Source organism: Macaca thibetana, chromosome 17 (genome assembly GCF_024542745.1).
Source record: "Macaca thibetana thibetana isolate TM-01 chromosome 17, ASM2454274v1, whole genome shotgun sequence".
Lineage (NCBI taxonomy): Eukaryota > Metazoa > Chordata > Mammalia > Primates > Cercopithecidae > Macaca > Macaca thibetana.
Genome location: NC_065594.1, coordinates 33,199,116 through 33,224,636, shown reverse-complemented (window position 1 = coordinate 33,224,636; position 25,521 = coordinate 33,199,116).

The following is a 25,521-nucleotide window of genomic DNA, read 5'->3' as shown; positions in this document are numbered from 1 at the left end:
TTCTCTTTTTCTCTCTTCCAGATGTCAGGAACAAAGCCATGGTGATATGAATGAAGAGGCACCCTAATAAAGAGTGAACACCAAAGTACATAGGACCAAAGTTGCTGGATTGCCTCGGAGCAGAAAAATCTACCTTCCCTATTGCTGGAAAAAGAAATGAATTTTTATCTTATATCTTCTTACTAATATATGAGGAATAAATATGAGCAGATTTACAATTTAGAATTACACTCTTATTTTCCAGAATGTTATCTGTGGCCTGCATGACAGACTAGAAAGAGATAGAGAGTCCAATTAGATGTGTAGAAATAGCCCTTGTGAGAAAAGATGGCATAAAAATATAACACAATGACAATAGCAATGAAGATGGTGAATCTACTTTGACAGATGTTTGAGAAGGAAAAGTGACCATACTCCTTAAACTAATTAAATACGAAAACAGAGAAATGGAGTAAGTTTTAGTTTTTCGGTTAATGCCTGTGATATGCTAGGAACTTGGTTATTTGCTGTGAGTAAAGAAATGAAAAAGCCCCATTAAAGAAATCTATATTTTTGTTTAGAGGATAAGAACATTTTATTTTTTGTATATGTTTCTATGTGTGTATACATGTGTATGTGTATATACAGGTAATATTTGTTTATAAGTGAAGAACAGTCTATAAAGGCTATCAGCTTTCAGGAGAGACAGCCATCTTATTACAGGAGGGGACTTCATAAATAATATTCTCCTTAGCCAGTCATAAAATGATGAGTCAAATTTAGATAAAGAATAGACAGAAAAGATAAGCTAGTCATATGATTAGTGGTTAATACTAGCCATTTAGAAAGCCCAGTTCTGTTCAGTTCAGACTTAAAGAAGAAAAGAACCCCCACAAAAGCCCCAGCTTGAAAACTTGCATTTGTCAAAGAGATTGACCATTTTTTAATCCATGAGTTATTTATTTTAAATAGTTTGATACAGATAAAATATTATTTTTTGTTAACATACCTGAGCACACATACATATGTATTAACTAGAATAATATGTATATATTTCCATTCTATTATGTATTTTATATAATATATCCTATTACATAATACATAATTCATCTCCGAATATTTAAATTCTTAAATTTCATAACCACATAGGTTAAAAAAGTAAATTTCTGCAGGTGACTGGTTTAGGTTTATTTTAACATTTGGCACGATGCTTACCATGGTGTGGACCATTACCAAAGATCTTTAAAGATCAAACTGTTGACATGTTTCCTTTTTCTGCTTCCAGTGGGATAGTGAAATATTCTTTATATTGTATTTTAAAGACTTAATAATGTAATGATGTATGCAATGTATTGAATGCTTATTATATGTCAGATTCTGTTCTAATAACCTTATGTTCATTCATTTAAGAAAGAAAAACAAAGAAGAGAAGGAAGAAGGAAGGAATGAAGGAGGGAGGGAGGGAAGGAGAGAGGGAGAGAGGGAGAGAAGGAGGGATGGAGGGATGGAGGTAGGGAGGGAGGTAAGGAATAAGGAGGGAGAGTGGGAGAAAATGAAGTAAGGGAAGGGAAGGGAAGGAAGGAAGGAAGGAAGATAAGTAGGTAAAGGTGTATTTCATAAGATTATCTCATAGATTCTAAGACTTTGGGATGACTCTGCATTCTTCAACGTTTGCAATAATCACACAATTGACATTGCTGATATGTGTATTCTGAAATCGCCAAGAGAAACACATTCATTGTTCTATTATTTTTATCCTCTTTCCTATAAATTCACTGTAAGTCTTTAGAGTATGTGTAGATAACTCAAAGCCTCTTAGTAATTCCCCTCCCAAACTCAGCAACTCCATCTGTATTCTATCTGTATTCACCCTCTATTTCTCTCTATTTCTACCACTCTCCCTATTTTCTTTATTATTTTTCTCTCTCCTACCAGATATGTTCTGCCCCTAAAAACATAAAATCCTTCTGTATCTCCACTTCTCTAGCACAACCTTGTCCCCAACCCCTTTCCCATAAGTTATCATTTCGCTAAACCAGGATAAGGATTCTAAGGTAAATCAGACAATATCAGCATATTCTACAGAGAAAGAGACCAACGAAAGTTTATGAGTTAAATTTTGTGTTATGCCTAACACAATTATAAGCGTGCTATGCAAAAACTTCTGGAAATAAAACTCTTTTTATACCTTGAGGATTTAGTGTCCAGGGCATTCATAACATTAAAATCGTCTGACTGTAGAAAGTTGTTAATAAATCCCTGAAGGTACATCCCATATTCTGGGAAACCGAGCACATATAATAGCAAGCAGTGTAATTCGATCTGGTTCCAGTAATTGCACCAATTTGTTTGAAAGATAGAAACATGCCCTTTACTCTAAGAAAAACAAAATTGAACATCTATACTCAGTGCCTGTTGCTGATTGACTTTGTTTTGGGGAAGATCTTTGCAAAATCTAATATTGCCCAAAGCTATCAACACTGTCCACTTAGCTTCTGTCAATGCTCAGTCATTTGCTAAGGTTTTTTGTTTGGTAGAATTCCTTCATCATTTGCGAATGTAACAAACATTTATTGCACCTTGACTCTCAAGTGTTTTAGTCCATTCTCATGCTGCTATGAAGAAACACTCGAGACTGGATGATTTATAAAGAAAAGTAGTTTAATTGACTCACAGTTTTGCATGGATGGCAACCCTCAGGAAACTTACAATCATGGCAGAAGGCACCTCTTCACAAGGTAGCAGGAGAAAGAATGAGTGCCAAGCAAAGTGGGAAGGCCTTTATAAAATCATCAGCTCTTATGAGAACTCAGTCACTATCACGAGAACAGCATGGGGTAACCATCCCCATAATTCAGTTATCGCCACCTGGTCTCACCCTTGACACCTGGGGATTACTACAATTAAAGGTGAGATTTGAGTGAGGACACAGAGTCAAACCATATCAAGGATGTTCTAGACATTATACCTGCTTCTAAGAATATTAATGTATATTAGATAACATGGCTTTGTTTCCTGTAAATTTATGATCTTTACATGTGTAAATATATATGGATCACAGCATGAAACAGGAGGCTCAATAGAAGTATATTCAGGGTAGGAACAAGAAGCAAAAAGGAAACACTGGGGCCAGGCGAGGTGGCTCACACCTGTAATCCCAGCACTTTGAGAGGCCGAGGCGGGTGGATCATGAGGTCAGGAGATTGAGACCATCCTGGCTAACATGGTGAAACTGCATCTCTACTAAAAATACAAAAACAAAATTAGCTGGGTGTGGTAGCAGGCTCCTGTAGTCCCAGCTACTTGGGAGGCTGAGGCAGGAAAATGGCCTGAACCCGGAGGCGGAGCTTGCAGTGAGCCAAGCCTGGGTGACAGAGACAAACAACAAACAAACAAACACTAAACAACATTAAACAAAGAAAGAAAGAAACAAACAAAAAACAAAGGAACACTGAGTTCAATCCATGAAGTGGAAGAAGACTACAGAATGCTGAATTTTGAAGTTTAGAAGATAACTGACAAGTGAAAATCATAGGAGGGCATTCTCAGTAGAGAGAATATCATCAGAGAGTGTGCATGTAAATCAGCATAATATGTAGGGAGACTGCAAGTCTAAGTAGAGCACATAGTCTCAGCTGTTAGAGGATATCAGAGAGTTTTATAAGAAATCTTTACTTTGATTTAATTTTGGTTAAGGCATTTTGCATTACTCCCAACACTTTGAATTTTGAATTCATCTTACTTTCTAGGTGCCATGTATTAATATTAATAATTTTCTCATTATGGATCCAAAAGAATATGAACCATGGAAATTCCTTAGAGAATTCTATGTTTTTGTCATTCTTTTTCTTTTATGTTTTAAGCAAATATATATTTATTGTTTACCACAATCCAGTCATTATATGTATTTATTCACATCTCGTATTGGAGCCATTAACATCTGAAAATATCATAGTGCAATCGTTAAAAATTTTTTATTTTCTACTGAGCTAACAAAAGCAAAACAATACAACTGAAATCTCAAATTTCAATGTTAACAGATTACAATAGATATTGGACAATGTTTCATTAAGATGTGATCTCACCTTACATATGAACTTATGCATATTTTCAAAGTATTTCAATGGAATTAGACATGGATTGCATATCTCTGAAAAATAGGAATATCTAAAAAATTTTAAGGATATTAATAAAAATGTTTCAAACTTATAATAAATGTGTACACAATCCCTCATGTTTAGATAGACAGGTTGTAGATAGATGATAGATAAATAGATGGCTCACTGGATAGATAGATGCAGATAAAAATATACAGATATCCAGATAGTAGAGACTGTTAGTTATCTGTCTATACAGTTTATTTTTATTTTTGTTTGTTTTATTTATTTTCTTTGGGACAGGGTGTCACTCTGTTGCCCAGGCTAGAGTGAAGTAGAGTGATCATGGCTCACTGCAGCTTCAACCTCCTGGGCTTAGCCTTCTGAGTAACTGGGTCTACAGACACACGCCACCAAGAATCAGCTGATTTTTTTTTTTCTTTTTGTAAAGATGGTGTCTTGCTATGTCCCAGAGTCTGGTCTCGTACTCCTGGTCTTAAAGAGTCTGCCGGCCGTGGCCTCACAAAGTGCTGAGATTACTATACTTCTAGTAATAAAACCTCCTGAAATTTAGATGGATGCCATCCAGCTAGAAATATACTGCAATTTCCAGTCTTATTCCAGCTGTGTACAACCACATGCCCCAGTTCCGGCCAGTGTGAAGTTAGCAGCCCTGCCCTTTAAAAAGCCCACATACCCTCCACTTCTGCTTTCCACCCTTTTCATATCCAAGATGTGGGAAAGAATGTGATTAGCCAGTGTTAGCCAAGCAGAGAAGAACAGCGCACATAGGGAGGGTGAAACAACACAATACAGGGGACTTGTGACCTAGGGGATGACCAGGAAAAGCTGTGCTCATCATCTCTAGAGTAGCTCAGCATTTTAATTTTTACAGCTTTATTGAAATATAATTTATGGAAATGAAATTCACCCTTTTCATTGTACAGTTTGATACACTTTGATAAATGCCCACAGTTGCGCAACCGCCATCAACATCAAGTTTTGGAACACTTCCATCACCCCAAAAAGTTTCCTTATGTCCCTTTGTAGTAAATCCCTTCCCTCAGCCCAGTCTCAGGCAACTGCTGCTACATCCCTAGTTTTTTCTTTCATAAAATCTCATATGAATAGTATCATACTTTATGAAACATGATGTTTTTAAGATCTATCCATATTGTTTCATCTATAACTATTTTATTCCTTTTTACTGTTGAGTAGATTCCATTGTATGAATATATTCACTGCCCTTTTCTAAATCCATTCACCAGATGATGTGCATTTGGGTTGTGTCCATTTGCAGGTTATTAATAATGATTCTATGGAGATTTGTGAGCAAGTCTTTGTAGAAAAACATGCTTTTTTTTTTTTTTTTTTTTTCCATAGGTAACTAAGAGAAATATCTGGGTCACATTGTAAATATATGTCTACATTTTCACCATCTGACACACAGTTTTCCAAAGTGGTTGCAGCATGTCACATTCCCTATAGCAATATATGAAAACTTCAGTTTTTCTAGTTTGCCAGCATTTGGTATTATAATGTTTTTTATTTTTTTGTGTGTGTGTGGCTGTTCTTAGGTGTTTGTAGTGCTATTTCATCGTGGTTTTAATTTATACCTCCCTAATGACTACTGATTTTCAGCCATTTTTATATACTCATGACTCTTCAAATCTTTTGTTGCTGGCTCTGGTGGCTTGTGCCACCATACTCCCAGCCACTAGGGAGGCCAAGGTGAGATGATCAATTTGAGTTCAGGAGTTAGAGTCTGCAGTGAGGGTAACAGAGTGACTCTTCCATCTCTAAAACATAAAAATAAAAGGGAATTTTTAAAATTCTTTGATCAATTTTAAAATTGGGTTGTCTTCTTTTTTTTTTCTTTTTTTGAGATGGAGTCTCGCTCTGTCACCCAGGCTGGAGTGCAGTGGTGAGATCTCGGCTCACTGCAAGCTCCTCCTCCCAGGTTCACACCCTTCTCCTGCCTCAGCCTCCCGAGTAGCTGGGACTACAGGTGCCTGCCACCAAGCCTGGCTAATTTTGTTTTTGTATTTTTGGTAGAGACGGGGTTTCACCGTGTTAGCCAGGATGGTCTCGATCTCCTGACCTCGTGATCTACCCGTCTGGGCCTCCCAAAGTGCTGGGATTACAGGCGTGAGCCACCTCACCTGGCCAAAATTGGGTTGTCTTCTTATTAAACTGTAAGTATTTTTCACATAAAAAATATTTTGCCATATATATAGATATATAGTCAGAGATATATGTCTGTTATATGACACAGATAGATACATACATACATGTAGATATAGAAACATCTATATACTACTACAATGGAATTGTCAGATACTTTCTCCCAATATAAAGCTTGTCTCTTCATATACTTGCACCTTTAAATGAGCAAGGGTTTTAAGTTTTGAGAAAGTTGTCTTTATCTGATCATCTCTACCTTTTATTTTAGGAAGAAATAAAATCCCTCTTTTATTAAAACCTCATTTATTTTAGTCTCATTGGATGTCTTTTCTTCACTCTCCATTGTTGATATCTTAAAATCATGACATCAGTAACTTTTCTCCTCAGAAAAAGACTGTATTTATGAATATTTTATGAACATCTCCAGCAAGATGTTCATTAGATTTATCCCTACTAATCTGCTAAAAACTTAAAGCTTCTCCCCTTTGCTTTCATATGTTTTTGTAAATGATTTATTTAATGAATTTTGTTTGAAAACAACCAAATTAATTTTCTTCCTCATTGCAATATATTGGGAACATTAGTTTTACATAGATCTGAAATATATCCTGTTTTTAATTCCTGCTGACACCAGCATCGCATCATCTAACATTGCCCTACCTCAAATGTGCATCCTTGTCTAAGTCTGTTATCTTGTCCTGATACATGACTACTTCTCAGGGCATCCCAGATAGCATCATTTGCTTGGTCTTGTGAAACCACAATTAAATCACATGACTCATGTTAATAAGGATTTAAACACTACCCATCGCCTGTAAAATTAAATTTGAATTACTTCTATAAGCATTGTGTTTAAGCATCTGTTCCACGTCTCATATTGAAACACTTCTTTTTGAGTCGTGTGGTACCACATATTCTTGTTTTCTTTGTTCTATTACATGAATGGCAACTCCTTTTCAATCTTCTTTCATTTTACACACTCTGTCTAAATAATATACTTTATTCTCATCACATTTAATTTATCAACTTATTCAAAAGTTTCAAATAAATATGTCTAGCCTGATCCTCTAGAAGGGCACACATTTGATTGCCTACTTGTCATTCCTATGTCAATTTCCTATCAATATCTAAGAACTAAGTTGACCAAAAAGAGCATTTTTCTTTCCCTTTGATATGTTTGTTTCCCTCTCCAGGTGATTCTCATTGCAGTAAATAATACCACCAACTTACCATTTGCTGAAACTAGAAACCATATTTATTGCTGGTTTTATTCTTCTGTCTCAGCCTCCAAAGCCCATTTATCAGTACATTTATTTTCATATATGCTGCCACCAGTCTGCTTTAGATAATCACCTCTTCTTGCTTAAACTATGACAGCATCTATTTAACTATTATATATTTTTTCATTCTTCTCATCCTTCAAACCATTCTTTACTGGGAAACTACAGGGATAAAACTGTATTTGGATCATGTCAATTCCTATTTGTAATTTGTCAATGGCTTCATTATACATGCAATAAAATTAAAAATCTCCAACATAGTTTTAAAAGCCCTGAATGATCTTGGTCCTGCTATCCTCTTCTTCCTCATTTTTTTTTTTTTTTTTTTTGAGATGGAGTCTCACCCTGTTGCCCAGGTTGGAGTGGAGTGGCATGATCTCAGCTCACTGCAACCTCTGCCTCCCAGGTTCAAGAGATTCTCCTGCCTCTGTCTCCCGAGTAGCTGGGACTACAGACATGTGCCACCAAGTACGGCTAATTTTTTGTACTTTTAGTAGAGATGGGGTTTCACTGTGTTATCCAGGATGGTTTCCATCTCCTGACCTTGTGATCTGCCCGCTTCGGCCTCCCAAAGTACTGTGATTACAGGCATAAGCCACCGCACTTGGACTTCTTCCTCATCTTATGCTGCTCTTGCAGGCAACTCTAATTCCCTCTGATATACCATGCTTTGACCTGATCCAGGACCTTCACACTTGCATTTACTTCTACAAATAGTCCCATTTTATCCATAATCCCATAAGAAGTCCTTCAACACTCACCATAAATAATTCATTATCAGAGAAATATTCCATGAAAGCATAAGATAGTCAACCCTTTCTTATTTTTTAATTCTTATTTTAAGCCCCTAAATGATTCCTTTTTCAGTCATTGTTATAATGTACAATTATTTAATATATTTGGTAATATGTATTTACGTGCTAACTTTATTATCCTTGCTAAATATAAACTCTCTGAGCACATGGATTTTGCCAGTAGCCTTCTTGTTTCCACAGTATGGGCCTGGAAGTCAATACAGTACATGAAAAATAGTAGGTATTTGGATACAGCTAATAAATGGATAAAACTCTTATTCATCTATCTGGTCTACTTGATATTCATCAGCATATTTAAAGATATTTTATTTCTAATGTTTGGTTTTACTCTTCTTATTTTCTTTGAAATCCTATTATACTTTCTTTTAATTTTAATTTAATTTTATTCTTAGAGAAAAGTTCTCATTCTGTCACCTAGGTTGAAGTACTGTGATATGATCACGTAGCTCAGTGCAGTCTCAAGCTCCTGAGCTCAAGCAATCCTCCCACCTCAGCCTCCCAAATAGGTAGGACTACAGGCATCATCACCAACCACACGCAGTTGGTAGAGATGGAGTTTTACTATATAGCCCAGGGTGGTCTTGAACTCCGGCCTCAAGTGATCCTCCCACAAAGTGTTGGGATTACAGGCAAGAACAACACCATTCCTGGATCCTATTATATTTTCAGAGCTCTACAGTAACCTTGTTCATAATGTCTTTCTTGAAATACTGCTGTCCCTTTCCCCAAAAGCCAATTAACCAATTAGTTAAAAAGCAATCAATTCAATAAACTGATCATAATGTGTTTCTCTGTGAAATTTCACAGCATTCTGATAAGGCACCTTTTCCTAAGGAACTCATATAATACATTTCTCTGGGTATTAGGTTTGTGTCTTCTAAATTTTATATTTTAAAATTCTATATCAGAGTGGTATGCTGTTCAACATTTGTTAAGAGTAATTCCTAACTTGGAATATTTGTATTTAAAAAATCCTCCTAAATGTTAACTACTAACACATTAATAGGCTATGTTGGCTGTGAGTCAGGCATACAATACATTGCAATGACTCTTGAGATTTACTATTACTGGTTTTGTTTGTTAGTATCAATAAAAAAACATGAACAATTATGCTTTTTATGTGTTTTATGGGGTGTGTGTGTGTGTGTGTGTGTATATATATATATGTATAATCTACAGTCATTAGATAGAAAGTCTAGGTTGAGAGAAATTCTACTGTTGCAATTCTTGAGGTTAAACCTATGGTTATTGGAGAGGTTTGAATGTCTGTGGATGTGTGTTATGTTTGTGTGGGTTGCATCTTTCTTAGGGAACTGGGGTATTGGAAATTAATCCAGGATATGTACACATCAATACAACATAACCTTGAAAGTGGTAGGGATACTGATTTTAGGTTAACATGAAACATAAACATTATTGTAAAGAAAAGTTACCCTTTGTTATGTAAACATAATTTTCCTTTTTTGTTTTCTTAAAAAAAAAAAAATAGGGCACTCCTAAGAACGTTAAATACAAATAGAGGGTGGATTTAACTCATAAAATAGTATGCTGCTTAATAACATGGATCTAGTAAAAAAAAAAAAAAAGAAACTTTATTTTGTACATGAAAACCCATTTAGGAGACTGAGCTAATAAACCTTTGCATTATAAATTATGATTTTACTGGGATCCACATTTATGATTAGTTGAGGGCAACATAATTCTAGTTTTTCCTACACAGAAGTACTGTAGCCAGCTGTCATGGTAAACTAAAATTTCTGAGGAATGCTGTAAGTGAGAAAAGAGTGATCACTTTTTTATGAGGTATTATTAAGCAATGTCTGCATAAAAAGCAAGCTATATTGAAACAGCCAGTCCTGAGATCTCAGAATGCTGACTATGCTTAGCCTTCTACCACGGCTAATAACTACAACTCTTCATGGTGTGAAGTAAAATGAATCCACGGTTGAATAATTTGATCCAAAAATCTGAATAAAGCCTTAACTATCTCTCAATTAAGTTTGCTATTTAATTTAATTGTTTCACTTTAGCTTATTCTGTTTATTCATTAGGACTTTCTTTCCTGGTTTCATATGGCAATTACTAATTATATCTAACCTGTTGACTTCTAGTCTTAAATTCTTTATTAGTTCTAGTTTTCTTGTAAGCTGGGGCATCATTAATTCTCTTTTATTCTGTATGCTGTTTTTTATGAGTTTTGTTTATAAGTATCACCAGAAAATATGAATAATTATGCTTCCCATGATTTCCATCGGTGTGTTTAAAGCATAATCTACTTAATAGAGAACAATTGGGAGACTAGGCTGAGGAAAAAACCCCGTATAAAGAAATAAAATATAATTGTTTTTGTAACCATTGGGAGAGTTTGTTATTTCTCTACCTTTGTTACTTCTAAAAATATGTTGTAAGTATAAGAGTTCTGTATCTGTCTATCTGGTTCACAACTATGGTTGGAGTTTAAGTGAGAACCCAAATGTGAAAGAAGTCTAAATATTCAGAAAAGAAGAAAAAATTCTAATATTTGAATAGGCCCAGAAAACAAATGCCTTCTCTTATTCTCCATGGACATTTTAAATCTTCCTTTTATTGATTCATATAGTTTTGATGTTATAATTTTTATTATATTCTCATATTTGTTTAAGCCTTTATATTCTGGTAAATTTGTTTTCAGGAATTTCTCAATATTGTCATTTTATAATCATAACCTGCCTTGTATGACTTTACAACCTCCCCTAGACTCTTCACTTCAATTAGGTCACGACTGCTGAAACATCAGACTTACTGCTTTTCCAAAGCAATCAGTCTTCTATCTGTAGTTTTCAGAACTAAATTGTTAACCTAGTGCAAGAGAGAGATGGTTTCCAGAAAGAAGAGAGTGCAGGGCAGAATATCCGGGTGGGAGAGGCAGAGGGCTTGGGCTTTCCGTGACTGCATCTGATAACTACACAGGGAGGACAGACAGCAAGAGGAAGAACACCACAGACACTTATTGCTCATCCAGTGAGCATGGAGCTAGAAAATGGGGGAGGAGAATGAAGAGAGATGGCCTAAGCATGTGGGAACTCATGGTTTTGTTTCCAAACTAGTGATTTGGAATTAAAACCAGGTAATTTAAACATTGTACAGAACATTAAGTACTTAGATTTAAAAGAGAAGGAAGAATTGAAATAATCAGAAGTAAAACCTTTGAATTTAGACCTAATTTTAAATTCCATTTCAACTTCTTGATTTGCAAAAGACCGTTCTTTTGCTAACTTGTAAAATGTAAATAAGAATAGCTCTTCACATGGTTGTTGGTAGCAAATGGAGTGACAGTAATTTCTGCCTAGAACAAACATAGGAAACTCTTACGAAGGAAGCATCATTATCATTTTGATGTAGTGAAAATGTCCTTTGACATTAGATATATTAACTGAGCAAAATCTATGGTGTAGATGTCCCTCCCCCACCACCAGGCTTTTCTAATAAAAAGAAACATATATATTGCAGAGTATTTTGTTAAAAGTCTAGGAGGACATCATCTTTACATTGCAATATTTTTTTTCTAAATGTTGCACATGGGAAGTAACAAAATGCTGAAGAACAGGCACTGGGTCTTTGTTTACTTTGCCTTTTCTATTAGTTTGTGTCAAAACAAGAAAGAGATGACACATGAGAAAGAAGAATGTTTACTTACAAAGGGATTGCATACGTTAGTGCCATAATCTGGGCTACAAGGGACAGAGCTGCTAGCACCCATAGGCCTGATGGTATAAAGGGACTGACCATCAACTAGACATTACATTTCGTAATGTCTCCAGGCTTGCAGAAGAAGAGGCAGAATAAAAAGTAGACTCTACCATATCATCCAAAAACTGGGTTCCTTGGTTTTTACTAAAATGAGTTAAATTCTTATATCCACACAAAACTTGTACACAGATATTTATAGTAGCTTTATTAATAATTGCTAAAACTTAGAAGCAACCAAAATATCCTTCATTAGGTGAGTGGATAAATAAATTGTGGTCCATCAAGACAATAGAATATTATTCAGTGCTAAAAGGGAATCAGCTACTGAGCCACAAAAATACATGGAGAATATTTACTTGCATATTACTAAAAGCCATTCTGCAAATGCTATATATTGTATGATTCCAATTATATGCCACTCTAGTACAGTATATGGAGGTAGTAAAATGTTAGTTACTGGTAGCACTTAGGGGAGGGAGAGATGAATAAGTGGAGTGGGGCAATTTTTAGAACAGTGAGACTACTCTGTGTGATAGTGTAATTGTGGACACATGTCATTATACGTTTGTCAAAATCACATAGAATTTATACCAAGATTGAACACTAATGTAAACTACGAGCACTGGATGATAATGATGTCTCAATGTACATTCATTGATTGTAACAAGGTACCATTGTGGTGCAAGATCTTGATGGTAGGATAGGTTGTGTTTTTGGAGGACAGAAGGTATATGGGAACTCTGAGTACTTTCTGCTCAACAGCTATGAACTTAAAGTTGATATAAGTAATAAAACCAATTTTAAAAATGTACACTAAGCTCACAGTCCTCCATCCCTCTAATCTCTTGCCTGCTTATCTGAGCTAAAAAATAAGAAGTACTTAGGGTAAAAGTGCCCTGTTAACATAATCCATGGAGTCCAACCAATCAGATCAGAGGGCAGGAGGAGATGGAGGAAGAACAAAACTGGAGGGATAAATGGAAGACATCTAGCTTAGACTTGTTATCAATGTTTCAACTACTACCAGATTTCCTAACACTATTTTAGAAACAACAATTGTAATTATCAGGAAGTTTGAGCATTCTCTTAGAGCTTATTGGAAAGATATAAGCTAAGTGTCCTGGACGCCCCTTGTTAAAAAAAAAAAAAAAAAAAAAACTAGAAAATACCACTGGATTATACGTATCATATTTAAATACAGCCTATAAGTATAAGAAAAATATTGATACATATTATAGCATAATAGGTAGAGTTCTAATAAATATTAAATGACTAGTAATATTGGGGTAAAATAGAATGTTCAAGGGAATAACATAAAATAAATCCTAGGAACGGTGACCTAAGATGAACTTAATATTCTTAAAAGAGTATAGTATAATGAAATAAATAATAAATTATCTACATTAGAGTTATTATAGTGAAGCTTAAGTAATAAATATAAAATAACTCACTGCAATGGTTATACAAATTCAGTATTAAATATTGATTATACTACTTCTACTACTAAAATTATTAATATTAATACGATTAGATTTGTTTTTATAATTCCGATGTACTGTTGTTTTTCTAAATGATCATGTATTTCTGTATTAGAACATGGTTAATGTAGTTGTAAAAAGTAAGGGTCTGTGTTTATCTTTCTGAGTGTTTTTAGTGGTTAACTTATGGGAAGAGCACATTTAGTGTCTCAAAGATAGTATTGGCTAGTCAGTACCTGGGGAAAGCTGATCTTTATTATCTGTTTATCACATGCAAGGGAAACATTGCTACTAAAATCTTTATATTGCTGCCAGTATATTGGCAGTGTAGCGAGAGCAGCAGAGAAAGAGAGCTTAATCCAAGGTCATCTACTTAAATCACATTTGTAGTGAAGAACTCATTGCTAAAGAGAGAACCAAAGACAAAGAAAATTTGAGATTTAACAAACAGTACCAAAGCATGAAGTATAGAAAACCTGTAGCTTTGGGATTGAAAAGTATCTACAATTTTAGCCATAGCCATCAAAACACTTTAGTACACATTATTTATGATACCAATATTTTTATTATGATTAGTTTTCTGAAGACATTACTATTTTAAGATAATAACAGTCTCAAAATTATGTAAATACTCCAAATCAAGTTTTATTATACTTAGCAACAGATATCAATCATAAATGAATTATAATGCAGGTATCATGTAACTAATTTAGTAATCTTCTTAAATAACAATAACACTCTAGAGAATGTAAACAATTGTCATTCATTCAGATTTTTTATGGGATACTTAAGCCTTTTGTGGATGGATAAGCTACTGGGATACGGGCATTGATCTTTGATTGAAGCAGCTTTTCCAGAAAACAGGTACATCAGTAGCAGTGCTTGAAAGAAGAGAATGTACTCAGGTCAGCAGCAAGAAACCAGATAAGGAATGTTCGTTGTGTCAAACATTTTCTCTAGAGACAAATGAAAAGGGTACTGACCAAACTTGTTACACTGATCTCAATTGTTGACTGATATATCCTTCTATTTAAGTTAGAATATAAGAAATATTCTGCACTTAAATAGAATGTGTTCTAGATTCCAAAGAAAAGGAAAATCCATGAATAATGTATATATAGAAAGAAAAAAGCATTCTCAGAAGAGACAGGAGAAAAAGTGATGTTCAATCATCTGGAAGCGAAAACTGCAACTTCATTCTGTGAAGTTTTGACAGGGTGGAATGACAAGAATATTGAGACAATGTAAAATCTTAAATTGTAGAACTGAAAATAGGAAAAAATTCCTTTAAGTTCATTATTCTTTTACGGAAGTAGAAAAACAAAATGAGGATTATTAGCTCGGATTGTTTCAAACAATGTCAGTTTCACAACATTTTATTATTTTGTGGATTTTATTAAATATATATTTTTAAGGATTTTAGAATTTAACACAGTCTTTGACAAATGAAAGGCCATGCTAGATCCATGATCTATGCAATATAACATTATATAAAGTATTTTAAATTGGGGAAGAGGGAGAGCAGTGCAACCAAATACTTAAAAGCCATGTAAAATTTCAACCCAGTGATAAGAGGATGGGCATCACATTATCTTCAGTGTTAATGATTTAGCTTTAAGATAATAAATATGCCACCAGAAACTAATTTTAGTGAATCCACTAGCATGAGTTATGATTCAAGGAAGAGTTGGATTAATTTTCCAGTATAAGGAAATAGCCTAGAAAGAAATAAAAGGCAGTACAGGAAAATGTGAGAGCAGAATTGGATCTCAGTATTTGCCAATTGTGTTATTGGCATTACAGGAGAATTTCAGAGAAGAGAGCTCCTATTAATGTTTGTGTTCTCTCTCACTCTTTACAAACATACGGGGAGACTTTCTTTGTCTTGGGGAACAACAGCACACTTACTGCAGTAAGAATGAGGGCATCCCCGTTTGGTCTACGTGTGAAAGCCACAGTCAAAAGCCGCCTGCATTTGACACTGAAGGCCTGTACTTTGTCTAAATCAGAAAGTCTTTCTGTTGATAATGGGTGACTGAGAATCATAAATCAATGATTAAATATATTAGAACATGTAAATCCATTAAGCCATGTTCTTTTGTTTCTCTGAAGGTGATTTTGTTTTAAATCACAGTCCACTGCACATCTTTTTCAAGCCATGTGTTTCTCTTATTAGCAATTTTGTATCTTAAATGATATATCTTAAAAATACAGTGAACAACGTTCTCTAAGTAGAAGTTATTCTTTCATAGAAGTCCTGAAACCAAAAGACATTTGTTCAGATTCTTGTTGTATTATGAGGGAGTGATGAAGTTGAATGGGAATAAATAAAACAAACACAATCCTTGTTTCCCATATTGAGATCCATTTCCATTTCCATTTTCTCTTCATGTTGTATTTTTTCACACATTTCCTATCCGACTTTTAGGGTGGCTAATCAAGAAAACTACCCAAAAATAAATCTATAAAATGTGAAATAAGACATTTTTGGCTTGTAAAAATCATCTAAAGGTTAGTACTGAGCTTTGCATGAGTTGTTCTTCCCATAGCCAGAAAATGCCACAAAGTGATAAATGGAATAACATATCAGAAATAAGCTATTTTTAAAATGTTAAAAAATGGGAAAGATATTTATCAAGTCCTAGAAAGTAAAAGGTTTAACAGTCATAATATTGGGATGAGATGGAGAGGTTAAAGACAGTAATCAAGTAGAAGGAAAAATCAAGCTTTCCTTATTCTTTTTGTTTCCTATGGATTGTTTTAAGGAAAGGACATAGGAAGAGAATATTGCTGATATTGAATACTGATGCTAATATATCAAATACACAGGCTAAGTTAGTCAATAATTTTAGCGTTTTTTCCTTTATGCAAGATTGCAGTGTACATTTTGCTTAGTCTGTTAAATGAATAGAAAGAAGCGAAGGCAAAAATAGTATATCGAATTTTCATTTGGAGTCACTAGATGCCCAAGGATTTCAATTAGTTAGATTTTCATTTTGGAGGGCAGCATTTCTGTCTTGAAGTTTTATTCACTGGAAAGATTTATCCTGTGATTCTTTTCATTATTCTTCAAAAGGCAGCATTTTAAAAATTATTTTCTTTTCTATTATAACTTTTACTTTAATAAAATGAATCAAAGTAGTAAAGTGATGCTGCCTTTCCATTTTGTTTGCATTCATGAGAAGAAAAGAAATAAAAGGGCAAATTTTGTAGTCCCCGCGATTGGATAAATAATTTGAAATATAATTCGGAAATACAGGAAAAAAATTATTGGGCAGAAAAAAGACCTGAGACTACAAACAACATTATTTCTTGAAGTGAAAAGTAAGGCCTGCAACAATTGATGTGATGCTTGCTAAAAAGAATCTATTGGTCACGTTGAGGGAAAACTACAGAAAAATTATCCAAGGCAATGCAAGGAAGCTTGAATATTGCCTCAAGGATGACCTCCTTGGTGAGGCTCACCTGAATATACTATGAAGAAAACTACAAGCCCATATTCTATTTTTTAATAATAGGTCATGGTTAGAAATAAGACACAAAATACAAACTAGTTAAACTCATTCAGTTCTTACTAGCTAGTCTACACAAATGGATACAAACCAGAATTCACTGTACATTAAGGTTGCTGGTTCCATGGGCTTATTACTTATTAAGATTTTTACAATGTGACAGATATTGATATAAAAACAATAAAATAAAGATTTTAGGAGTTGGATGGTAGCAGTGTTCTTTCAGAAACAAACGTTCAGAAGAGATGATATTATGCATAAGCTTGACTGATGTTTGCTGAAATACATTATTTTTCTTTAACTTATATTTATATTTATATTGACTAAAACAGATATTGATAATTTGTGGTATCAGTACCTACAGATAGAACAAAGTTAAGATAATGACAGTACTAGCTGTAAGTATTATAGGATAGAACTCTAGAAGTCAAATAAAAGATACATTATTATTTATGTGCGGCACTTTTAAAGAGACTAGAATAACTGTAAAAAGAATTTTGATTTAATGTATTTGGGGATTAGTGAATTTATAAGTTGTGGTTAAGTGAGAAGGTGCTTGAAAATAAAGGGAATCCTAGGAAATTAAGACAAAATTCAAAGGATTATGCCAGTAGTTAGTCTTTTGAACAGTAGGCAAAGACATATGAGTAAACGGATTCTTATGTATAGCAATTGGTTTTGTAATTTCCTTCATCGCTCCCTGAATGTGGAGTTCTATTGAATAAAGCAGTTAGCAGGAAGCCATTTACCATTCTCTCTATTTACAAGATAAAGTAAAGAGAACAAAATTATTGATAGATTTATTAACACTCCCTGACTTAGTCAAGGAGTTAATGTACATTCAGAAAACTCTGACCTGGAAATAGGTTTTTGTTACATTTCAGAAACAATTTATCTGAAATGGCCCTTTGACTGATTTACAGAAGGAGATCTGCGTCTGGTTTATCTCTACTGTGAATATTTGGTTGGTCTGATTAGCTGGTGGAGCATAAGAATGAATGAAGGTCCGGCATTTATGTAGATAAATTATCTGAACTTTTTTAGGGAAAAAGGGGGAAAAGGAAAATAAAGGGAATAAAGTTACATAGTGAGAAACAAAATTAAATATTGTGGATTATGCTGATATGCAATCCATAGTTGCACAAGTTGGCTAGCACACAGGATCCTTTAGAACAGCAGAGGATCTGCAAAATATTTTGAAGGAGTTAATTTTTATTGATTTTTTCAAAAACATTCATAGTCACACTATATTTATAAAATATTTGAAACAATTGGGTTCTGGTCCAACTATTACTCTACACTAACTAGTCGTGCCATGTAACTTCCCTGAGTATCTCCTCCTTAGTATGTTCACAGACACTTAGGAGTAAAACAGATTTTTATGTATAGCGATTGGTTTTGTAATTTCCTTCATCTCTCCCTTAGTATACATTTTGTTTACTTGAAGTGACTACTGCAAGAACCAGATAAAAGAATGTATGTTAACTTTGAAATATGTAAAAATATCATGTATTAATGATTCATGTTAAGTGTTATTAATATTATTTCTTATAGTCCTCTCACTTTGCAAACAAGGGTATATCAATGAGTAGTTATAGAAAAAATACCTTTATTTCTCACAAGGAGCATGTGATATTCTGATATTTTTAAATATCTGTGAATTTAGTACCTGAATATGTTGGCCAGTTAAAGATAAGTAGAAAAGTGAAAGTAATATGTATATAGTTTTCCTGAAAGACACATTTGGTGATTTATCATTACTGATAAATTTAGTTTTAGTTTAGTTGACGTTTTTAATAACTTTTTAATTTGGAACACTTTTAGTATTATAGGAAAGTCACAAAGATAATTCAGATGGTATCCATAACATTCTTGCCCTTTCCTCTTAATGTTAACATCTTACATTACCTTGGTACATTTGTCAAAACCAACACACCAACATAGATATATTGCTATTCACTAAACTTCAGAATTTATTTGGAATTTATTATTATATTCTTCATTAACCCACCTTTTCTGTTCCAGGATTCATTCCAGGATACCACACTGAATTTACAATTAATTAATTTCCATCATGTAGTGTGTTTTAATCACACAATTATTTCAGAATGTACTTGTTAATACTCCCACAGATTACTATTATTTGTAATTCTTTACTATGAAAAATATAAATGGTTTATCAGAGAAGCTGAACACAGTTGCATTCATGAAGCAATCTGCTCTTTCTCCCTTTGTTTTTTCAGTCTGCCCTTGGGTGGAAATCTAAGACCAATTCCATAATGTTTTGTTTCCCTTTCATTCTCAAAATTAGTCTCCTTTTAACACCTGAAATATATAATCCAGTATACTTGTAAAACCCTTGAATGTTGTTCAGATTACACTGTCTGCCTTTCTTCCCTTTAGGGTTGGCTTCAGGCTTGCAAGTAAGCCATGGAAAGTGGAACATGTCAGCAGGGTGATGTTTTTAATCCTGGGGGTTGGATAGAGTGAAGGGAGTTTAAAATGAGGTGGTGTTAAGAAAAGTTTTCCCAAACTTGAAACCAATGCTAAAAGATGGGCAATATGTCATTTTAAGATCATACGGGGGCATTGTTTAATAGGCGCATTTGATAATTTTCCAAGGGAATACACTTTGACTCAATATTGACTTTTGTAAACTAAGTTCCACACTTAGTGAAGTTCCATGTTAATTTATATATTTTTGTATAAGAGAGATGCAGATAATTTCTCTCTGTTGGAAATGATAACCCAAGAGGTAACTGTTGTTCCAGAGACAATCGGCCAGCTTTGTAAATAACAGAGTAATCTTATTTGAATATTTCTTTATTAAATTGTCTACAAACCTCATGTGTTTAAATATTCTTTGATTGAGGTATGCCATCCAATTGGTTTCTTCATTAACTATTTTCTCTTTGACAAATGTTTGTTTTGTATTTGCTTCAGTCATATTTTTTAACATTTTGAAAATCAGACTTTAAGAGGTAAAAGGACCCTGTTCTTTAGGTGAGCTGCTTTTTTTTTTTTTTTTTTTTTTTTTTTTAGCCAGGATTTCGATCTCCTGACCTCGTGAAGATTCTCTTTTGGCAGCTTCTTACTTCTGCCCCTTGGCAAATGATGCCTGTCCTCTAAAAGATTGCTTTACACTTCTCTCCACTTATGGCATCTAGAAAACCCATCCAGTTCTTCTGTTACAGTTCCACTACCTCTGCAGATTCAAGTAACCCTATATGCATCCTTTCTGCACCCCTGGTACAGCACAGCTAAAACTGAATGTAGTTCGTAGGAAAACTCTTCCAACCATAGCCTTTCTTTCTCACCCCTCCCCTAATGAGGATGAGATATCAGGCCCCATAAGTTCCAAACCACACGGAATGCTTTTTTTTTTTTCTTTTTCTTTTATTTATTTATTTATTTATTTATTTATTTATTATACTTTAAGTTCTAGGGTACATGTGCATAACGTGCAGGTTTGTTACATATGTATACTTGTGCCATGTTCCTGTGCTGCACCAATGAGATCACTTGGACTCGGGAAGGGGAACATCACACACCAGGGCCTATCATGGGGAGGGGGTAGGGGGGAGGGATTGCACTGGGAGTTATACCTGATGTAAATGACGGAGTGCTTTTTTAACTCCAGTAGTCTGCCTGAAATCTCCCTACTTAGCTGGAAATGAGAAGCGAAAAGCCCCCTTCTTTTTTATTTTCTTCTTCTCCCATGGGAGGCTTGTGATATTAGCAACTCTTTCTGAAGAGATTTCCTCTGTCTTTTTAGCGTATACTGTTTTATAAAGTAATTATTGCCATCTTTTCTTTTTCCATATTTCTTTGCCTATTCTTCACATTTGTACACATACAGTCTGTCCTCCGTTGCACATATAGTTTCAAATCGGCTAGTCCAGTACTGTAAAAATATTGTTGATATTCTGTATGGAAAGTTATACATTTATATTTATTTTTAAATAATTAGAATCTTCATAATTTTAAGCAGTCATGCTTATGAACATGGCATATTTTTCCATTCATTTAGATCTTTCATGTACTTCAGTATAACTTCATAATTTTTAATAAAAGTCTTATATATCATTTAGTAGCTTCATTCCTGTGTGCTTTATAGTTTATGTTTATATGGAATCTTTCAAAATTAACTTTTTCACTTAAGCATAATTGTAAATTGTTCTGACAATTAAATATTAATTTATGCTAAAGAACTTCACTGTTAACTGCTTTACTTCTAATAATTTCTAGATCCTCTAAGATTTTTCTGTCATTCATAGATAATAATAATAGTTTTCTTAATTCTTATACTTTGCATTTATTTTTCCAGATTTATTAAAATTGGCTAGAATCTGCTACCCATCCCCTTCAAAGTTAAAGGGAAATTGTGCTACTGAGTATCATTGCATTTCTTATTCTACTAAAAATATGTCTGAAATATTACCTGTAAATTAAATGACACTTTAAGTTTGTTTATTGTTACGTTTGTTTCATTTCCTTAATCAATTAAAGATTATTTTTTAACCTGTTTTTGCTAAGGCAAAATTTTTACCTTACTTTTTGCAAAGTAAATTTTTCTTTTGATCACAAATGAGTTTTTATTAGGACTTTTTTTTCTAAATTTAAAAATACGATCGTATGCTTTTTCTTTAAATATGTCAATTTACATTGTGATGAATATTGTATTAAACTAATCACTGTGTTTACATTAATACACTTTACATTCTTGCAATGGAGTTTTATTGTTTTATGCATAGATATATAGATAAATAGGATTGAACAAAATGTAAAAATAATTGTGTAGAGGAAAATGAGTTTAGGATAGTTGGGTTTTTAGAATATTGTGTTCTATACAAATTCTCTCACAACTCAGTCTCCCTCCAATGTATTAAATATATATCTTTTACTTTAAAAATATATCTTTACTTCAAATGCATAAAATTATTCTCTATAATAGATAACCTACTTTCATTCAAGCACTTGAGTTTGACATAGGTCGAACACTCAATACTTGGATTTTAAACTTGGATATTGATTATGGATTAGCCATTTAGATCATTTTCTTTACTTGCTTCAATTGGAATAACACTATGTCTTTTTCTCTATGGATATCAGGGAATTAAAAGATTCAAACAAGTTATAAATATACAACGCAGTTGCATTATGAAGGCAGAATTTTATGATTATGGTAATTAATGAAATATAGTGTCAGTAAGTTTGACCAGCTTCGCTGAACGCAGCAGTGTTTGCCAGGGATAGCAAGAGACCATATGAGCAGCATTGCTACCCACACATTATCTAAAATATAAGGCTTGACTATGAGTCATACAATGAATTGTCAATTTCTTCCAAGTTATTTTTATTTATATAAAATGTTAACAGAAGTATAACTGTTTTACCTGTAAATTTTCTCTGAAACTCTGCGTATGTTGCAAAGAATCCTGCACATTTTGTACATTCGAAAAATACTTGCTGAATGTTCGGCAAGCTTCTTTTCTTTTTTCTTGTTAGTTGTTAACATCCATATTAGTTGATCATCTACTTAGACAAATAGTCTTTAGGCAAAATTTTTGGCAAATAAAATTTACACTAGAAATGAGAAAATTCAGAATTGACAAAATATTATATAAAAATACAAAAGTTTTTTTCAGAGAGGATGTACATTAATCTAACATGTGAGTTTATTGTTATAAAAATAGAAATGTTGGATAATAAGCATTAAGTGATGGTCACTGAAATCATTGAGTAATAAATTTTGTATTTTGTTCTCTCTTCATTTGTTAGGTATTTGTTTTCATAGCAGAGAACAATACTTGTTGTACCTCCTGATTATTATTGACAATGAAGCAGGTCATGACCAGGAAAATGTCTATTAATATCCTTTTGTATATCCAATATCACTGTAAAGCAAAACTAAACTAACAAAAATATAAGGTGGATTAGCCCCAGTTCCTGACAAACTAATCCAATTTCTAACTTTTAACATTGGATTTCACAGCTTTCACAGAGAATACTTGAACTGGTTCATCAAAAATCATCTGTGCTACTGTAGCCAGGAGATATTTACAGTGTTACAAAGAAACTAGCAAACAGAACCTTCTAATAAAAATCTAAGTGGGGCATAACCCTTCACATGGTTAGAATCTCTGGCAGTTCAAAAGGAAAAAAGAAAAATTGAGAGCTATCAACACACACACACACACACACTCTCACACACTTTGCTCCTTCCTCTATCCCAAATAAAAATATCAAAACAAACACAAATCAGAATGACAGGTGGCTAGTAATTTACAGAAATTTTGAGTAGTAAATATTTTCGGTACTCTGGAGCCCAGAATGCAAATAAATGAATAACATGCTAAATGAAATAGTGTCTAATAAAACATATCTATCTTGTGTTATTATGCACATGTTGAAATTAATTTGTGCCCATGAATACAAAATGTTGAAAATGTATAGATTAAATTAACAATTGGTTATCAGGTGGGCAATATTAACTAACTTTCTGAACAAAAATCAAGTCAGACCACTATTTTATGCCATATGTAAAAGTAAATCCCATAAAGAGTAAAATTCCAAATTACAAAAAAAAAAAAATGTTTAGAATGATATTTTGTAAAATGGGAGAATGAAAAAAAATCAACAATTCTTGGAGCGTACAAAATTTTAAATGTCCAATGGGAGAACAAGAGAGAAAAATGTAGAATAACTAGGAGAAAATGTCTGAAACCTATACAGGAAAAAAAGAAGTGGAATGATATTTTAATACACCAATAGTTACTACAAATTGATAAGTAAAAGACCATAACCAAATAGAAAAGATGATAAAGGCTATGAAAAGAATATGAAGAGTAAAAGAGATTGTCGTTTTAAATTTTCAATAAGTACTATATGAAAATATGTTCAACCATGTTATTTATCAGGGAAAAGCTAATAAATGGCAAATAATTTCCATTGATCACATGGGAAAATAAATTAAAGATCAATAACATCAATGCTGGTGACAGTGGTCAAGATGATCAAGATGATTTTCATATGTTTCTGATGAATGTGCTGATTACAAAAATCTGGAAAATAATCTGGAAGAATCTAAAATTGAAGTATTCCGTTAGACTCAACAATCTCGCTTTGTAATAAAAATATGGAAAAACATCTCTAACATATAAAGACACGTTTTTAAACATGCTTTCTGCAGAATTCATTGAAGTGACAAAAATAAAAACATCCTGAGTACTCAGTAATAGAAGAATAGCTAAATAAAGGATAGCATTATCCATAAATATCTGGTACTATACAGACGTTAAATAAAAAATAGATTTATATGTACATATGTATTTAAAATAATCAAAATGCAGAGTAATATATATAATAAATGGCATGTTTGTGAAATTAAACTTGTATACATGTATAGTTTAATAGAAACAGAAAATTATTATATTTGGTGATATGCATCATATGCAGTTAAATTTTCTCAATGTGAAGTGGAAGAGGCAAGAGTGAGTGCTGAGTTTCCTTGTTTACTTATTTTTGTTATTCATTGAAATAAGAATATTAAGCTTTGGTAGTCTGAAAGGACTGTCCGATAGAACATAATTGTTTTTACTGAAATATGCATACAATTTTATAATATTTATAATATGCATAAATATTGTAGGATACAAGGCCTACTTTCTTGTGCAAAAGAAAGAAAATTTTTCATTCTCTACTTCACAATTAATTCAATATCAATCCGAGAGCTGATATTGAACTTCACCAAGGTTTACGAAAGCTCTTAAAATGCTAGGGAACCTTCAGAGGCAAGTGATGCTTCCTTTAAGGGCATTTTAGCTATTTGGATGCGAGTTAACAGATTGTAGCTGTTGGAACATTGTGATCTAGTCTGAGTGATAAAGTGAAGTACTATAGTTCATGGCAATAAATGCCAACTGCAGTGACTTTATCAGTCAACTAATATTAAGAACACATTTGAGGGCATAGTATCATCTCTTAGTACTTGACATCTGGGCACAAAATATTTTCTAATGTTTATTAGCACCATATTACTTGATAAAAGAAGGTGGCTTTGGTGGTTTCAAAAGCGCTTTAACCAGACCTATAGCACACAGCTGCCTTTGACAATACAGACCTTCAGATTTTGTAGAACTATAAAACGTTTAAACTGAGTTGTGTGCATTTACAGAATATTCCAATGTCCTTGCAACCTTGTAAAATAGAGTGAGACATCTGCATTCAAACAATTTTCATTTAATTGTTTCCCAAATAGAAATTAAAATCACTACAATATTTAAAATAATCAAATAAAATAGTAATTGTATAAAATTGGCCATTCTGATTAGATGTTACTATTTATATTGCCATTTGTTAATAAAATTCAAAATCATTCAACAGCAAGAGAAAATATATACAATCCTCATTAAATTTGAACAAATCCCATAGGACAAAAGAGAAAA